We start from the raw sequence: 19623 nt of genomic DNA, 5'->3' as shown, positions 1-19623 counted from the left end.
TAGGGAGTTGACCAACCCCTGTGATATCTTAAGATGGCCTTGAGAAGATTAAGCTGTTTGAATAAATTAATATCCATGAAAGGAGGAGATGCAAGGAGATATGGCTGAAACCAGGGCAAGACTCAGAAGGTGAAGGAGGAAACTTCTTATTTTTATAGAGTGGTATTTTAGTTGTTGCCTTTGATGGAGAACGTTGACCTGACCAGAGAACACCTATTACCTATTACATTGGAAAATAGCTCCTAACTTGACAGGTCAAAGGCTCATTCCTGTCCTGGTGAGAAAAGCTGTCACTGAAAAAAAGGTAAAGTATTTAATGAATAGGCAGCATCTCTTGTGGTTTTGCTTTACTGAATGTGGCCTAGAGTCGTATTTGATGTTGATGGAAAATATCAACCACGCAGAATGTGAGTAGAGCTTGAAACTTCAGAAATATGTTGCTTCAGCAAATATTTGTTGAGCATCAACTACATACCCGAGTGAATGCTAGTTGTGCAATAGTGATCTAGATTCAGAGAGATGGCCCTGTCCTCATTTACTAAAATCTATTGAGTAGAAGAGAAAGCAAACAAATACATAATATGAATATTTTTGTGGTAATTCTCACAAATTCTGTTATGTGTTTTGAAGTTAAAGTACAGGACTCTATCAAAGATACGGATTAGATGGGTAAAAAGGACAGCAACTTATACTTTATGTTAAAGTCAATTAAAAGGATGTTGGATCAGGTAAAAAGTCATCTGTGGCATTTCAAAAGGACCTATGAAATACATCGTCTTGATTGTCATTCTAGATTCCTCCTCCCTCATCTGCTTACATCCATTTGAACGCCATATCCTTAAATATTTCTAAAAATTGTCTTCCTCTCTACTCTATTGCCACTGCTCCAGTTAAGGCTTCATTGCTTGCTGATTGGACTACCACAATAGCCACTGTGGTGGATTCCCACCTCCAACATTATCCCATTCAAATTCATGCTCACATAGTGCTAGCCCTGATCTCTGTAAAATACAAATCTGATCACACCACTCCCTGTCACTCCTTTAATGGATCCCTATTATACAAAGGTTGAAGTTCAAATTTCTTAAGATAGCAGACTCTCTGAGAGCTACAGACCTCATTCAGGTTTATATCTTGCTATGTTCTGATTCATCCTTTCCACATTGTATTATACCAATTACTTTCTTGTCCTTTGTTTAAAGTAATTTGTTGCTTTTCCCTTTGTTTAAAGTATGATATGCTAACAACCTCACTCCCCCAACCTGCAGCTCAAGCATCATTTCTGCACAAATCATTTGCTGATCCATCCCATCCCCAGAATGAGTCCCTGTCCTTCTCTGTGCATATCTCCATTAACAATTCTACTTATCACATTATTGTTTGATTATCTGAAACCGGGAAATAATCTTACACACTTTCGTGTCTCTAGTGCCTAGTGATAGTAGGTACTCAATAAATATTTTTAAGTGAATAAGTAAATGGTTTGCCTTAAATTGGTCTCCATATTCTGTAACTGTTAAGTGTAAATTTGTATCTATTAATAACATATGTCCTCATCACGAAAAATTCAAATTCACTGATTGAGCAGGTATTTGGTCTCAATTTGTGCCTGTAATGAGACCCTTATGAGGTCTTTGCTACCTAGTGCGAACAGTGCCATCTATTGGCAATTATCCAAATTGTATCCACTATCCAGAACAGAGCATAGCACCAGACATTTTTAGGGAAATATACCTGTGAAAAATTTTCTCGTGAATTTGTATGAAAAAAACTAACCACCACATGCATGGCAAAGAAAAATGAAGTAATTTAATCATATATCCCAGCAAAAGGGAATTGAACTGTGTCCTGACATAGTAACAGAGAACATATACTGTCATTGTATGGTTTTATTTATTTAGAGACCAGCTCATTCCTAAAGAAACTAAGATGCCTATCATTGTTTGATAGAAAACGACCATTAAGTCAAAATACAAATGAACATTCACTCTGATCCTCATTTAAAAGGAACCTGATACATTGTGATTTACGTAGCATTTCGTTTCCAAATACTTTTAAATTTTTCATGGAATCATAAAAGTGTAAGGGAAAAAAAACTTTAAACAAAAAGTCTCTAAGTCACAGATAGTTGCCTTGATATGAAAAGGTAGCACAGCGCTTGTATGAAAGGTGGTATTTCTATTTGTCCTAAGTAACTTGTGCTACATTTTTAAAAACTGAAAAAAATGTTTGTTATTATTGTTGTTTTTACTTCATTCACCGATCTAACATTTAAATTTAATCAGCAGAAATAAAGCCACACTTGATTTGGCTGATGTCAAGCACTTGCCTGACTAGTAGCTGCCAGGCTGTGTGCATGTGTAGTTGATACAGTGTTTTGTAAGTACACAAAGATGATTTGAGTTGAGGGTAAACCATCAAAATATTAGTGAGCCTTGCTGTGTTGCTAGATTGCCACTGCTCTTAAGAGTTTCAGAAATGACGTTTCCTATTGTTGAAACAAACATAGCTTAAGATAAACAGGATATTGGAGAAATACTTCTAAAAAATAGTTTAAGTTGGAGCACCTGGGTGGCTCAGTCGGTTAAGCATCTGCCTTTGGCTCAGGTCACGATCTCGGGGTCCTGGGATTGAGCCCCAAGCTGGGCTCTCCATTAAGCGGGGAGTCTGCTTCTCCTTCTCCCTCTGCCCCTTCCCCCCACTCATGCTGTCTCTCTTTCTCTCTCTCAAATAAATAAAATCTTTTTTTTTTTTGTTTTTGTTTTTGTTTTTTAATTTTATTATGTTATGTTAGTCACCATACAATACATCATTAGTTTTTGATGTGGTGATCCACGATCCATTGTTTTCATATAACACCCAGTGCTCCATGCAGTACATGCCCTCCTTAATACCCATCACCGGGCTAACCAATCCCCCCTCCCCCTCCCCTCTAAAACCCTGTTTGTCTCTCAGAGTCCATAGTCTCTCATGGTTCATCTCTCCCTCCAATTCCCCCCCCGTCATTTTTCCCTTCCTTCTCCTAATGTCCTCCATGCTATTCCTTATGTTCCACAAATAAGTGAAACCATATGATAATTGACTTTCTCTGCTTGACTTATTTCACTTAGCATAATCTCTTCCAGTCCCATCCATGTTGATGTCAAAGTTGGGTATTCATCCTTTCTGATGGCTAAGTAATATTCCATTGTATATATGGACCACATCTTCTTTATCCATTCATCTGTTGAAGGGCATCTCGGCTCTTTCCACAGTTTGGCTATTGTGGACATTGCTGCTATGAACATTGGGGTGCATATGGCCCTTCTTTTCACTGCATCTGTGTCTTTGGGGTAAATACCCAGGAGTGCAATTGCTGGGTCATAGGGTAGCTCTATTTTTAAATTTTTGAGGCACCTCCACACTGTTTTCCAAAGTGGCTGTACCAACTTGCATTCCCACCAACAGTGTAAGAGGGTTCCCCTTTCTCCACAACCTCTCCAACATCTGTTGTTTCTTTCCCTGTCCATTTTTGCCATTTTAACTGGTGTAAGGTGGTATCTCAATGTGGTTTTAAGATCTATAAAGAACTTCTCAAACTCAACACCCAAAAAACAAATAATCAAGTCAAAAAGTGGGCAGAAGATATGAAAAGACACTTCTCTGAAGAAGACGTACAAATGGCTAACAGACACATGAAAAAATGTTCATCATCATTAGCCATCAGGGAAATTCAAATCAAAACTAAATAAAATCTTTTTAAAAAATGGTTTCTTTATTCATATATGGATTCAATTTAAAAAGAAAAAAATTCTTATTACTCCTCTCACCTTATAGACTTTTTTTAAAAAAAGATATATTTATTTATTTTAGTTTCAGGGGCAGGTAGAGGGAGAAAGAGAATCCCGAAGTAGACTCCCCAGTGAGCTCGGAGCCCAACATGGGGCTTGAGCCCAGGACCCCGAGATTATGACCCGAGCCAAAATCAAGAGTTGGTTACTGAACTGACTGAGCCACCCAGGTGCCCTCCACCTTATAGACTTTGATACTATATCATAATGTTGCTTAATGTATATATATATAAAAGTAGATTTAAATCCTTACAGTCATAGTGTTTTATAAATATAAATACTAAAATTTATAATGTATATATGTATACATATATACATATGTACATATAAAAATATGTATAAATACACATACTAAAATACTAATGTTAATAACAAAATTATATAGTAACAGTAGTAATGCTAGTTAACACATGTAACTCTTGCTATGTGCTAGGCACTTTGGATAGATAGATAGATTATATATGTACACTCACACTCATCTAATCTTTTCTATAATCCTGTGAGTTAGGATATAAATCCTGCAATAATACACCCCAGGAGAAGGGAAATTGAACTATAATACCTGAGCAATCTGGCTCCAGAGCTCATACCCCCCTTTTTTAAATCCCACTTACAACATTTTCAGTATTTTTATCTCCATTTTATGGATAAGCAAATGGAGGCATAGATAGGCTAAATGACTTGTTCAAGATCCCACAGCTAATAAATGTCAGGTCTGGGACTTAAACCCTGGCTGTCTAGGCTCCAGAGCTCAAGCTTTTAGTATACTTAGTTACCTCTCAAACAAATTTACATATTAATGTAAATTTACTAGCTAAATTTACAAATTAAAACTTCAAAATCTGTGAAAACAGGACTTAACCAATATAATAAATCTAATACAGATGGTATTTTTTAAAATTTACATTGTATTTCAGATGTTTGGTTTGTTGATAGACAAATTTACTTGCATTTTTTATGTTTTCTTTTTTTCTTTTTTCTTTTCTCTCTTTTTAAATCATGGTAAGTGTACTCTTTAATCTCCATCACCTATTTCACCCATCCTCCCACCCACCTCCCCTCAGGTAACTGTCAGTTTGTTCTCTAGAGTAAAGAGTCTGTTTCTTGGTTTGTCTCTCTCCTTTTTTTTTTCCCCTTTGCTTCTTTGGCATTTCTTAAATTCCACATATGAGTGAGATCATACGGTATTTGTCTTTCTCTGACTTACTTCACTTTAGCATTATACTCTCTAGCTCTATCCATGCAAATGGCAGGATTTCCTTCTTTTTATGGCTGAATAATATTCCACTGTGCGGAGAGATATATCTATGTATCTATATATCACATCTTCTTTATCCATTCATCAATCAGTGGACACTTGGGCTGCTTCCATAGTTTGGCTATTACAAATAATGCTGCAATAAACATAGGGGTGCCTATATCCCTTTGAATTAGTGTTTTTGTATTTTTTGGGTAAATAGTAGTGCGATTACTGGATCATAGGGTAGATTTATTTTAGTTTTTTGAGGAACCTCCATACTGTTTTCCACAGCAGCTGCAGCATTGTGCATTCTCCCAACAGTGCACTAGTGTTCCTCTTTCTCCACATCCTCCCCAACACCTGTTGTTTCTTGTGTTTATGATTTTAGCCATTCTCACAGGTGTGAGATGATATCTTATTTTAGTTTTGATTGCATGTTTTATGTTTCATACAGTGCCTGAATGATCTTGAGATTTATGTCATTGTAATTATTTTTTCTATTCTGAAGAAATAAGCTTATTTTAATTACTGGGCCATTGTTTTGATAATCTAGTCATTTAATGCAATCAAAAGTAATAAAATATTAAAATATATTAAAAATCTATTTAACAGAGGCGCCTGGGTGGCTCAGTTGGTTAAGCAACTGCCTTCGGCTCAGGTCATGATCCCGGAGTCCTGGGATCGAGTCCCACATCGGGCTCCCAGCTCAGCGGGGAGCCTGCTTCTCCCTCTGACCCTCTCCCCTCTCATGCTGTTTCTCTGTCTCTCTCTCTTTCTCTCAAATAAATAAATAAAATCTTTAAAAAAAAATCTATTTAACAGAAAATTTTTATTATCACTGCTCTTGCAATCATTGCACACTGGTGTATGCAGACTAGCAGAGCATCAGCTTAAATGATAAATGCAGAAAGGGCTGCTATAGCTCAGGTTTTTTGAGTTTGCCCTATCTGTACTACCTACTCTGTTTCATGTGTTTCAATTTTCAGTGCCTCATTATCCCACCAGTTCTCTGTGTTTAGTCTACTGCAGAATCCTTGAATTTTATACAAGAGTGACTTTGGCCTGCTCTTGACACAGACAAAGTTTCAACATAAGTCCAGTCTTCTCTCATTAGCCCAGAAAAAACTTCTGGGCTTCATAAAAGTGAAAAAGTCTTAATTTACTATGTAATGTGAAACGTTAAAGACATTATTTTGTGAAAATTTCTTAGTTGCAAATTATAACAGCAATAAGAGTCATTTTGTCCTTATAACTGCCAGAAAATTTAACGTGAGTGTAGCAATGGATGCTAGGCCATTGTTGTCATTTGACTTTTGGGCAGGCCTCCAGACACTCATAGGGATACATTAAAAGCAAACACCAGCATTTTAGATCACATGGCACCAGACTTGGTTATGAACACAAACATAAAAGCTGGCACTGAAATTGCATTGATTTGCTTGATAGTAAGTGGGGTACTCACAGACTTATATTAGTAATTTTCAGAGTATCCCTAAAGGCACATTTTAAAATTCTCGGAGAACGTTCTCCTCGGGTTTCTCTTAGAACATATTCAGGGGCTCTCAAGCCTTCTTGGATTCCAGATGGGACTCTGCTTTAGAGGTTGTGATAGAGCCATTAATCCACTGAGATGTTATTTGACAGTATCCTAGCAACACATGGAGAGACAGGTGACATTTGAACATTGCAGGTGTACCAGATATCTGTGTATTCCAGATTTTTTCCTACTGTGTAATCTGAGCCATTCTAAAAAAAAAAAAACAAAAAACAAAGTTAAAGTAGAACTGAACTTTCTTTTGCAAAAGGTGCTTTACTAACGTTTGTCCTTCTAGTTAAGGTAGATTTCAGTGTCCCCCAAATGTCTGTGGCAGTTTTGAGGAGAATTGCCTCATCTGTGTTTATAAGCAAAGGTCCCAGTAGTTTGAAAAAAAAAAAAGGGGAAGGGAAGAAGGCCTCTCTCCTTTTTAAATCTCCCTTCACCTTGACCCTCCTCTGCCCTATAGCACTGCTGATCCCACTAAGTACTGCCACATGTTCTAGGTATGTTCCCTATGTGCCAGACCAGGTGACTGATCTTCCTGCGTGAACTTCTGTTAGAACTTAGGAAAGGTGCCTGTCTCCCTTTTTACACTACATTATGTTAGGGGTAGGGAATACCTAAGCATAAATGCCTGTACTCCTGAGTGTTTTCAAGATTATACTGAAAGTAACTTTGAGTTTTTATTTGCACCCCTCTCTTTTCCTAAGACCCATAAATAAGATCCACAATAGAGGTGGGGAGGGAGCTTAGATCAAAGAGAAATTTGAGTGATGGATACATAATCTAAACTTAGAAATCACAAATATGACGGCTAAAACATTGTTACAAGGTTCTGCTTGTCTACTTTAACTCACTCTTCCATGAAGAATGACTCCTTTTGCAGGCCACTTCTTGGTCCAGCGCTAGATTTCTGATATATCCACTCCAAGGTTGACCACACAGGCCCTGAAATGTGTGAATCTAACTTAAGTTTAATATGGTCTGTCCAACTACATTTATAATGTATGTTGGTAAGTAGAAAATTGAGTGGACCAAAACAGCACATTTTATGTTGTTTCTAGTCAGAATAGTGTTCTACTGTACTTAATCATTAAAAGTATATTCTTTCACAGTTGTTTTACATACAGTTAATTTTTTGTTGTTACATGATTATCATTAACAATTTTAAATTTTGAAATGAATTTTATAATAAAATGGATCTACCAGTAAGGCCCACTACAAGCATGCATGTATGTACTATTTGAAACTTCTCTTTTCACAACATTGGGATCCTTTGCATATTCAGGATGGAACAAGGTAAATGGGTTCCTGGTTTTTCAAGGAAAGGTTTCTATATTCTGTGAATTGCCTGGTCAAATAACCTCTGAATATGATGTTAAAGGTACCTTTTATACTTTTAATCTATGATCTTCATATGTTTAAATTTATAGTTTCAAAATGCTACTATTGTAGTAAGAATTTTAACACGTGGTAAGCAGCTATATGGGAAGATTTTCTTGGATTTGGAAGTGAACTAAAATGATGTTGTTTTGGAAAGGAAAACAACAGTAAGTTTATCTAAATCTAAATGTCTCTTGATTTGGTCACTCAAGAGCACAGGAGGTATTGCTGACTCAAGGAATATGACTTATTTCCCTTAGAAAATAATGTGAGTGAGAGGTTATTTTTACTTTGATCAGTGGGGATATCAAGGTCAGAGATCTGGAATACTTCAGCACGAATAATTTAAACAGAAATCTTCTGATACACCCAGTAACTTATTATCTAAGGAGTGTAGGCATTTTCTTACCTGGAATATTTGTTATGTGTAATATGTATGATAATTTGACTTTGCCTGATTTTATTTTTTATCTACATGCTATGAAAAAGAAGACTCATTTATTCCTTCAACAAACTGTTTATTGAGAATCTTCTGTGTTCCGGGCACTGCTTTGGGTGCTAGGGATATAGAAATGATTACAAATCTTCTTGGCCTGAGGATTTCACTGTTAATTCAGAGCAGTAATACCCAACCTGGCTGATCAAATTATCTGAGAAATCTTTAAAAATCATAAACTCATAGGTCCTATCCTGAAGACTTATATGAAAAATAAAAGTAAGAATTATATAGCTTAGTACTTTGCTTCAGGAGTAGGGGTCTTCCAGTTCATATAATCATCTTGCTGTTTTCTGTCTTTGCAGCCCAGAGGATATTCTCTTTACCGTGTCTCTTCCTGTCACCCAGATCTGAACCTCTGAAATAAGAATAAAGGCAAATTAAAGAGTTATGAACTAACTTAAATTAGTGAATTATCATTTCAAAAGGCAATAATTAGGTAAAGATGCCTTGGAATCCATAGTCCAAATGAATGGGCTATGACAGGTCATTTATTAATACTTTAGAACACTGGTTCTTAACTTTTTTTTGGACGCACAGATCCCTCTGGAAATCTGATAAAAGCTGTAGATTCTCTGTCCAGAAAAATATAAGTGCATATTATTTCAGGAGGTTCATAGACCCTCTGATACCCATACATGATACCCATATTAAATGCCTTTAGTATCTCCTGAGGTTTTGGTATATTTTTTATGATATATTTTGCATGATTTAGATTTCATTGGAATATTCCAATTTAAAAATGTTATAACAACTTCACATACAATCCAGAAACAACAAAGAAAGGAAAAAGTCACATATAATGCTATCCTTTTGATTACCATTTTAGTGTATTTCTTTCTAGTTTTGTTTTGTTTTGTTTTGTTTTTTAAGTAGTGTGGAGCCCAACACAGGGCTTGAATTCATGACCCTGAGATCAAGACCTGAGCTAAAATCAGGAGTCGGATACTTAACAGGCTGAGCCACCCAGGTGCTCCTCCTTCTAGTCTTTTTTAAACAGTATATATTTTTATCATTGTATTCAAGTGATATTCTGACTATAGAAATTTTCAAGGACATTATAGAAAGTTTATTTTTTTTAGTAGTTGCTGTAGAGATTACAATATGCATCTTTTAAAAATAATAGCACATGTTAAAGGTTTATTGTAATATATATAAAAGAGCATGGCAATCAGCAGATCTTTCAAGAAGATAAGTGTAAACTTAGTAGCTACAAGAGAATTCATACAGGTCTTAAAATTGCTTGCTGAATTCATTGACATGTACATTCCTAATATGTCCACTTTTCCACATGTATGTTTTACTTTATAACAAGAAAGAAAAAAGCTCACCTAGAGGGTAATCGTATACAAGAGAATTTAGTCCATTATTCACTAAACCAGTAGTTGGCCACCTTTTAAGAAAGGTGTGTCATGGGTTTACAGTATGCATCTTTAACTTACTATAATCTATTACAAATTAATCTGATAAAATTGAAATAAAATATACCACTTTACCTCTCTTTTCCAGTTTATTTCCATTTGTACCAGTTTTACCTCCATTTTCCTCTCCTTTGTACTATTGCTATTATACATATTATTATATGTATATACATTATAAACTCAACAATAGAGTTAGAATCTTTGCTTTCAGCAAGTACATGTCTTGCAGAGAAATTAAGAGAAGAAAATTTAAAAATATTTGTATATTTACTCTTCCCTGTGCTCTTCGTGCCTTCTGAGTGGTTCTGAGTTACCATTAATTTCCTTTTAGCCAGAAGGACTTCCATCAGTATTTCTTATTAGGGCAAGTCCACTAGCAGTGAATTACCTCAGTTTTTGCTTATCTGTGAATGTTTTTATTTTGTCTTTTTTTTTTTTTTAAGATTTTGTTTATTTATTTGACAGAGAGAAAGAAAGAGAGAGAGAGCACAAGCAGAGGGAGCGGCAGAGGGAGAGGGAGAAGCAGACTCCTCGCTGAGCAGGGAGCCCTATGCAGGGCTCAATCCCAGGACCCTGGGATCATGACCTGAGCTGAAGGCAGACCCTTAACCAACTGAGCCACCTAGGCGCCCCTATTTTGTCTTTATTTTTGTTGGATATGGAATTCTTGATTTACAGGTATATTTTTCCACTAGCAGTTTAAGTATGCCATTCCCATTGCCTCTGGTCTGCATTATTTCTGATGAAAGTCAACTATTAATCATATTTTTTCCTTGTATATGTCATAGTATTTTTCTCTTGCTGTTTTCAAGATTCTCTCTTTTGCCTTTGGCTTTTAGGAGTTTAACTCTGATGCATAAAAGTGTTGTTCTTTTTGCATTTGTCCACTTGGAATTTATTGAGCATTGTTGAAATGTTAAAGTTTTCCACTGAATTTGGTATTTTTTTGGTATTATTTCTTCACATTTTTTTTCCTGCCCTTTCTTCTCTCTTTTCTCCTTTTAGGACTTAAATCACATTTATGTTAGGGTGTTTGATATTGCTTCACAGATCACAAGGGTTCTGTCATTTTCCTCCAGTATTTTTTCCTTTTGTTTTTTGGTTTGGGTAATTTTTATTGATATGTCTTTATATTGGCTGATTCTTCTGCCATCTCAGATCTGTTAATGAGCCCATCTGTGAGGTTTTTTGTTTTGTTTTTGGTTTTCATTTTAGTTCTTGTACTTGTCAACTGTAGGATTTCCATTTGGCTCTTTCTCTATAGTTTGAAAGTTCTCTGTTGAAATTCCCTATTTATTTCGTCCTTCTTGGCATATTTTCCTTTAATTCTTTGAACACATTTATAATAGCTTCTTTGAAGTCTTTGTTAAATCAAACATCTGTGCCACTTTGGAGTTATTTTCTATTAACTGCTTTTTTTCTTGAGTGTGGGTTCACACTTTCATGCTTCTTTAAAAATATCTAGTAAATTTTGTAGGTGTGTGGATATTGTGTTCTTGTGACTCTGGATTCTGTTTTTTTCTTCTGTTTCGGGGTTTTGTTTTAGTAGGTAATTATCTTTCTTTGACTCAGTCTGTGAAATTTGTTGCCTCTATAGTGTTCAGCTGCTGATGTCTCAGCCCAGTTTTTGTGTATTTGTTGGTGTTGTCTGCTTTTTTAGCATGGCTCCTTTCGGGGTCTCTCTTGTGTCTATATAGTTTAGTGGTCGGCTAGTGGTACCTTAGGACAGTAAGGCTTCCACACTATGGCTAGGATGTGTGTAGATGAGGAATACATTCCAACGTAAAGCAAATTTACAAGACCTAGGCTTTCAGTCTTTACCATGTTCTCTAAAATCTTCTGCATATGTGCATAATTTAGTAGACAGCCAGGAGTATGTGGACAGTTTATAATCTCAACCATCCAGGGCTCTCTCACTTCCAAAATCTAGTTTTGCTATTGCCCTGAACCAAGCCTACCAGCTATGGGTGCTAAAGTTGTGGGATTTTTGCCTCTCAGGCAGTGGGGAATATAATGTCCCCAGGCAAGAAGCTCAAAACATGCCATTCTTAGTTGATGAAGCGGCAGTATTTCTCAGGTTCTTCTCTGCAACTGTTATTTCTCAGTGTTCTAAAATAGTTGGTTTTTGTCATTTTGTCTAGATTTACATCTGTCTACTCTTGCAGTTGTTACTGGAAGTAAGAACATACTATTATAATATTTTGGAATGGTTTCTTCACATCTGTGTCCTGTGCATACATATTATACTGCATATTTCACATAAATTGAATCTAAAGTATGATCTAAATTTGTGTTCTGCATTTTCACTTAGTATAGTTTGAGTAATTTTCAATGTCAGTAAGATTTTTTGTAAGTATCTTTAATAGCTACATTATACTTCAATATATCAATTTTTTTTTTTAAGATTTTATTTATATGAGAGGGAGAGAGAGCGAGAGCGTAAGAGCAGGGGAGAGGGAGAAGCAGACTCCTCAATGAGCAGAGAGCCAGATACAGGGCTCAATCCCAGGATGCTGGTCATGACCTCAGCCAAAGGTGGGCACTTAACCGACTGAGGACTGAGCCACCCAGGAACCCCAGTTTATCAATTTAATGAGATAAATCCAATTATTCCTCCATTGTTAAAAATCACTTGTATATTGCTTTCAGTTATTTTCAATAATTTGGTGTTATAGCTAACACTGGGATGAACATCTCTCTGCATTGATCTTGGTATCTTAAGTGATTAATTTAGAGTAGATTCTTAAAATGAAAATCCTGTGTCAAAAGGTATAAATATTTTAGATATTCTTAATATATAGTATTCTGTCATTTTCTGGACAGTAGGCAATTTTTCATACTTAAGGTTTTTAACATTGTCATTGTTTTTAAAAGATATACTACTCTTACTAAGTAGATTTGCCTAACTAGTTCTTTATTGTTGGAGAGTTAGGTTATTTCCTGCCCCTCAGTTTTAAAAGGAAAGTATTTAAAATATCTGAATGGTCGTAACTCTTTCATATTTTAAATATTTTTTTCTAAGCCCCCAAATTGGAAATATTCTCAGAATACGAATACTCTTTGGGCTCCTTTCACATTTTTCAAATTGCTTTCTCTAAGTGCATCAATTTATAAGACCACTAGTGAAGTGAGAGTTTTACTTCATTGGCTACCATTACCTAACATTTAAACATTTTTAATTTGCATATTTTAATAATAACAACAGGTAATTCTACCAGAGAAATCTAAGGAGAGAGTTTGACCAGCTGCCTTTTTACTGTGTGAGTTGTCTTAATGTTCTTTCCTTCTCATCTTTTAGGATCTAATGATTTTGCTATCAGCTTTTAGGGACTGTTTTGAAATGAAGCTATAAACTCTTGGTTAAATTTGTTACTAATAATTTTACTGTCACTGTGTTGCCATTGTATTTTACTTCTGTGCTGCTGGAATGCTTTTTATATAAAATTGAATATGTTTATGCGGCCAAACCTGTCTCTCTTTTTCCTTTATGATTTCTTCTGTTGCTTCTAAGCCCGAAAAGCTAACCCTACCCCACCATCTGAATTCTGTTTTTAGGTTGAACCACAGTTTTACGGTTAAAAATGATTGCATATTAGCATTTCATATGATTTTACCTTAAAATTTTTTATAAGTATATTTGTTTTCCTTATTGGAATATTTTGTTCTTTATTCATAACTTCATGAACAAATACAGAACAAAATATATGGAAAAAACAATCTGGAATAAAACTACATTTTTCAAGACTGTGAAAAATCAGCTGTCTTTTTGGTAGAGTGGTCAAATAAAAAAAGTGGTCATTAGTCTAGTGGTGAAGACTTGGGGTTATCATACTCAAGTTACTATAATGTATTGTTTTGTTGCCCTTTAATGGTAGGTATTTTTTACAGTCTATAAAAGCAATACTTTTAATTAACAGATTTTATTAGTGTGACAATTTTCAAAAATAAAAAATAAGGTTTAATTTACCTCATTTTTTAGGTCAGCAAGGTGGGGTCAGGAGGAAACTAGCAAGAAAGTATTTTAGAATGAAATGAAAACCCAATAAATAATGTATTCATTATATATGTACATTACTTGGACTCTCTACATTAGAATTCTAAAGGAAAATTAGCAAGATGTTAGAAATCGAAGCTCTGCCAATACTCTTTTTTAAGATCTTTTATTTATTTATTTGAGAGAGCAAGAGAGAGAGAGATTGAGAGAATGGGGGGGGGGGCAGCGGGAGAGGGAGAAGCAGGCTTCCCGAGGAGCAAGGAGCCCGACATGGGACTTGATCCCAGGACCCCAGGATCATGACCTGAGCTGAAGGCAGACGCTTAACTGACTGAGCCACCCAGGCACCTTCTGCCAATACTTTTTAATCATTACTAAAACAACCATGGTTTGGGGCTTTTCTTAAGGAGAAATCATTAATTATGATGAATTGTGAAGCAGTTTTGTGATTAGATTAATGTCAACTAAAAAATCGGTATTTGACTGTCTACATTATTGTCATTTATTACTTAAGCAAATTACTGATTACAGGTCTCCTGAGGCAAAAGGCCATTACATTTATCCATTATAAAATTTACCTCTTAACAAAATATGTCTTTAACCTTATGGTAGTAGTAAGAATGGGTGTCAAATGTCAGCTTATAGGGAAAACTTAAATAGTTCTTGCAGTTTTTACAGCAAACTTTAGTACCTTAAAATGCATGACATAGACATACTTTATATTGAACTGTAAAAAAATTTAATAGTCTTTAAAAAGTTTTAATTTTTTCTTTTCTTTATCTTTAAAGATTTTTCCTTTTGTCATAATACCCATTTTCCCTGGTCCACCCAACAAAATCCAACTTGAAAAACATAGGATTAGGGCTAGAGAAGAAAATAACTATTGTTACCATATTGCCATATTGTTTTTAGTTCTTTCTAGGATATACATTTTATTTTTAAATTTTAATTTTTTTTACAAATCCGAATCATTTTCTGTATATAGTTTTGTAGTCTTCCAAAAATATGATTTTAGTATTTGCCTATGTTAAATAATGTCTTTAAATCATTAAAAAAAATTGAGGGCACCTGGGTGGCTCAGTCCTCCAACTCTTGGTTTCATCTTGGGTTATGATCTCAGGGTTGTAGAAGTCTGCTGGAGATCTCTCTCTCCCTCTGCCCTCCCCCCCCCCCGCCCTGCCCACTTGTGTGCTCTTGCGCTTTCTCACTCTCTCAAATAAATAAATAAATATAAAAATTGATTACTGTGCTGCTTCCATCATGGGGTTGGACCATAATTTAACCATTCTCCTTTTGGGCATATGTTTATATTTTTCAAAAAAGTTTTGATAAGCATGCTTAACATGGATGAGGAAACTAAAGCTCTTGGAGGTTACACAGTCAAGGCTCAGTTCTTCTGACAGCCAGTCTTTTCCCTTTTGTCTTTTTTTCTTTTGCCCATATAAAATTGTTGGGAACATGTGAAACATACCCTGATTGCAGCTATTCCATTTAGAAAATCTCTTAGTAAATCATTCAAATCAAATAAATTATTTTCTACAACTTGTTTATAGAAATATAAATATTTATTTTACTTTATATAGGTTTATTTTGTATCATTACCCATTTTGAGCAGTGTTTCAAACAACTGGATATTTAATGAATGTTTTTTCCCCAAATATTCATTTATTAAAAATTGATCAAAAGATTATATATAGCCATGAAATTTTAAAAGCAAATGTCCAATTAATAATAGCTTAAAATTAAGTGCATCCATGGTTTGTATTTTTAAAATTCATGATTTAAAAGAATGACAAATTATAATATCTTATGTGAAAATAATAGGCTTCAAAGTAGTATGCACAGTAGGGTTACAATATTATAAAAATGGTTCTGGGGGCACCTGGGTGGCTTAGTCTAGTAAGTGTCTGACTTTGGCTCAGGTCATGATCTCAGGGTCCTGGGACTGAGCCCTGTGTCATCAGGCTCTGTGCTTAGTGGCGAGTCTACTCCTCCTTCTCCCTTTGCCCCTTCCCCTGCTCATGCTCTTTCTCTCAAATAAATGAATAAAATCTTTAAAAAAAAAATGATTCTGTACTTTTTTTAGTTTCAGGGGTAGAATTTAGTGATTCACCAGTTGCATATAATACCCAGGGCTTATTATATCAAATACCCTCCTTAATTCCCATCACCCAATTACCCCATCCCCACCCCACTCTCCTCCCATCCAGCAACCCTCACATTTGTTTCTTATAGTTAAGAGTCTCTTATGGTTTGCCTCCCTCTCTGTTTTTATCTTATTTTATTTTTCCTTCCCTTCCCCTATGTTCATCTGTTTTGTTTCTTAAATTCCACATGTAAGTAAAATCATATGATATTTGTCATTCTCTAATTTATTTTGCTTAACCATAATGCCTCTAGTTCCATCCACGTCATTGCAGATGACAAGATTTCATTCTTTTTGATGGCTGAGTAATATTCCTGTGTGTGTGTGTGTATGTGTTGTGTGTGTGTGTACACAACACACAACACACACACTCAGCCTCTTCTTTATCCATTCATCAGTGGATGGACATCTGGGCTCTTTCCATAGTTTGGCTATTGTGGACATTGCCGCTATAAACATTGGGGTGCAGGTGCCCCTTCGGATTACTACACTTATACCTTTGGGGTAGATACCTAGTAGTGCAGTTGCTGGGTCATAGGATAGCTCTGTTTTCAACTTTTTGAGGAACCTCCATACTGTTTTCCAGAGTGGCTACACCAGCTTGCATTCCCACCAACAGTGTAGGAGGGTTCCCCTTTCTCCGCATCCCCACCAACATCTGTCATTTCCTGACTTGTTAATTTTAGCCATTCTGACTGGTGTGAGGTGGTATCTCATTGTGGTTTTGATTTGGATTTCCCTGATGCCAAGTGATAATGAGCATTTTTTCTTGTGTCTGTTGGCCATTTGGATGTCTTCTTTGGAAAAATGTCTGTTCATGTCTCCTGACCATTTCTTGATTGGATTATTTGTTCTTTGGGCGTTGAGTTTGATAAATTCTTTATAGATTTTGGATACTAGCCCTTTATCTGATATGTCATTCGCAAATATCTTCTCCTATTCTGTCAGTTTTCTTTTGGTTTTGTCGACTTTGCTATGCAAAAGTTTTTTATCTTGATGAAGTCCTAATAGTTCATTTTTGCCCTTGCTTCCCTTGCCTTTGGCAATGTGCCTAGCAAAAGGTTGCTGTGGCCAAGGTCACAGAGGTTGCTGCCTGTGTTCTCCTCAAGGATTTTGATGGATTCTGTCTCACATTTAGGTCTTTCATCCATTTTGAATCTATTCTTGTGTATGGTATAAGGAAATGGTCCAGTTTCATTCTTTTGCATGTGGCTGTCCAATTTTCCCAACACCATGTGTTGAAGAGACTGTCTTTTTTCCATTGGATAGTCTTCCCTGCTTTGTTGAAGATGAGTTGACCATAGAGTTGAGGGTCCATTTCTGGGCTCTCTATTCTGTTCCATTGATCTATGTGTCTGTTTTTGTGCCAGTACCATACCATCTTGATGATTACAGCTTTGTAATAGAGCTTGAAGTCCGGAATTGTGATGCCACGAGCTTTGCTTTTCTTTTTCAACATTCCTTTGGCGATTTGGGGTCTTTTCTGGTTCCATACAAATTTTAGAATTGTTTGTTCCAGCTCTGTGAAAAATGCTGGCGGTATTTTGATAAAGATTGCATTCAATGTGTAGATGGCTTTGGGTAGCATAGACATTTTAACAGTATTTGTTCTTCCAATCCATGAGCATGGAATGTTTTTCCATTTCTTTGTGTCTTCCTTAATTTCTTTCATAAGTGTTCTGTAGTTTTTAGAGTACAGATCTTTTACCTCTTTGGTTAGGTTTATTCCTTAAGCCATCTTATGGCTTTTGGTGCAGTTGTAAATGGATGAATGTTTTTGACGAGAAAACCTGTTTTAAAAACTTTCTAGTACTTTTACCTCTTATCTTTTTAGTGACGAAAATGCTTCAAAGAAATAATTTTGGAAGATCCTCTAGAGGCAAAGTAAAGTAACTGCATTCAAAGATAGAAAGTATAACTTGGAATAAAACAGAAAGGTTTTATCAAAAGAGTTAAAAACTTATGTGAGATTAGTAAAGCAAAGATGGATAGGTAGATTATTGCAGATGATTGCTGCTGCAGAGAACACCACTCCCTTCCTAGCAGTCATGAGATGATGAAGAGAGACAGAGTCAAAAAGCAGAAAGAAACGTAGTCACAGGAAATAAGTTTCTTAAAAATTGCTGTCGTGGGATGCCTGGGTGGCTCAGTCAGTTAAGCATCTGTCTTTAGCTCAGGTCATGATCCCGGGGTCCTGAGATCGAGTTCCGCATTGGGCTCCTTGCTTAGCAGGGAAACTGCTTCTCCCTCTGCCTGCCGCTCCCCCTGCTTGTGCGCCCTCCCTCCTTTCCTCCCTCTCTCTCTCTGTCTCTGACAATAAATAAAAACTAAGAAAAATCTTTTAAAAAATTGCTTTTGCAATACTACAAAGGATTTAAAATAGAGAAAGTATTATTCTAAACCATATCCTACGAGGATCAGGAAAGACATTTATGTAATTGTTTAAAATAATGTCTCCTACCGCATCCTAAAATGTTAATATTTATGGACTAAAAGATATGCTGATGCTTAAAATTGAGATAGCAAAAGTAGGTGGCTATGAAGGTGCTAAAAAAGAGAAGGTAATAAAACAGAATTTAGAAACGTATAAATGTTTATCCTTATATGTTACCACACATTCATTTTGAAAAAATTTAGGAAACTTCAAAATTATTTGTGCTTTGCCCTTTAAAATATAAACAACTGTATTATTGAGTCAAATTTTACTTTAACCTCAATGCCATGTCTAGAATATTACTAAAAATAATTTGTTTTGCATAGACTTATTTTGGAATTTCTGAGAGACCTAACATATAAATAACTGATGCATATAAAAAGCCCTAATTTCTTCCTTCCATGGGAGAATCTCTTGGTTCAGCTGTCCAAAAAAAAAGTCTCAATTCTTTACAGGGAAATGTTAAGTAAACATTTCTACTCGGTGGCACAATTGTGTAGCCAATACAAATTAATGATTATTTGGGTTTGTTGTTTCTTCCATTTTCTGTCTTTTTTATGCTTCCAAACTTATATTAAATTAGTCAGACTTTTTCCCCTATCTCCCTACCTACCTTGGCTCCACAGAGGGGAGAACATTTCTACTTCATCTACTTAGCTTTCATATAAAGCTACTTCCTTTCTAAATTGGGCCTTCTTAAGTGCTCTTAAAAGGTGGTTTAGGTGGAGAGGCTTCATAGCTGGAGCAGGAGTGAAGGAAACTAAAGAGGAGAGAGGGCACTTATTTTGAACGAAGAGAGGTAGTCTGTAGCATTCTCACAAAGATCTTGAGTGCTGTATGGGTGGTTAAATAGACCATAGCGTATCCTTCCAGCTACATGGGGTTGTACAAAGATGGTGGCATTTCAGCATTTCTACGACTAAGGATACATGGGAATAGAAATTCCAGGTAGAGGGTTGTGCGTGAGTGAAAGCACTAGGAGGAAAATGCAGGACATGGTTGAGAAATAGTGAGAGTCTGTGTATTGCTGAAATATTGGGTGTGAGTGCAGAAATGGTTGAAAAATAAGGATAAAAGAATAAGCTTGGGAAATTATTGATGGCAATTAAAAACTAAAGTGAAACATTTATGCTTAATGTAGA

The 19623-nt window shown here is 35.7% G+C and overlaps 1 protein-coding gene across 1 annotated transcript in view; it reads left to right on the top strand.

Moving 5' to 3' along the window:
* RSRC1 (arginine and serine rich coiled-coil 1) overlaps positions 1 to 19623 on the top strand; it is a 411838-nt gene that overhangs the window by 211950 nt on the left and 180265 nt on the right. The window lies entirely within an intron of this gene.

The sequence above is a fragment of the Neomonachus schauinslandi genome, chromosome 1 (assembly GCF_002201575.2).
Source record: "Neomonachus schauinslandi chromosome 1, ASM220157v2, whole genome shotgun sequence".
NCBI lineage: Eukaryota > Metazoa > Chordata > Mammalia > Carnivora > Phocidae > Neomonachus > Neomonachus schauinslandi.
This window is presented reverse-complemented; position numbering and strand designations above follow the sequence as displayed.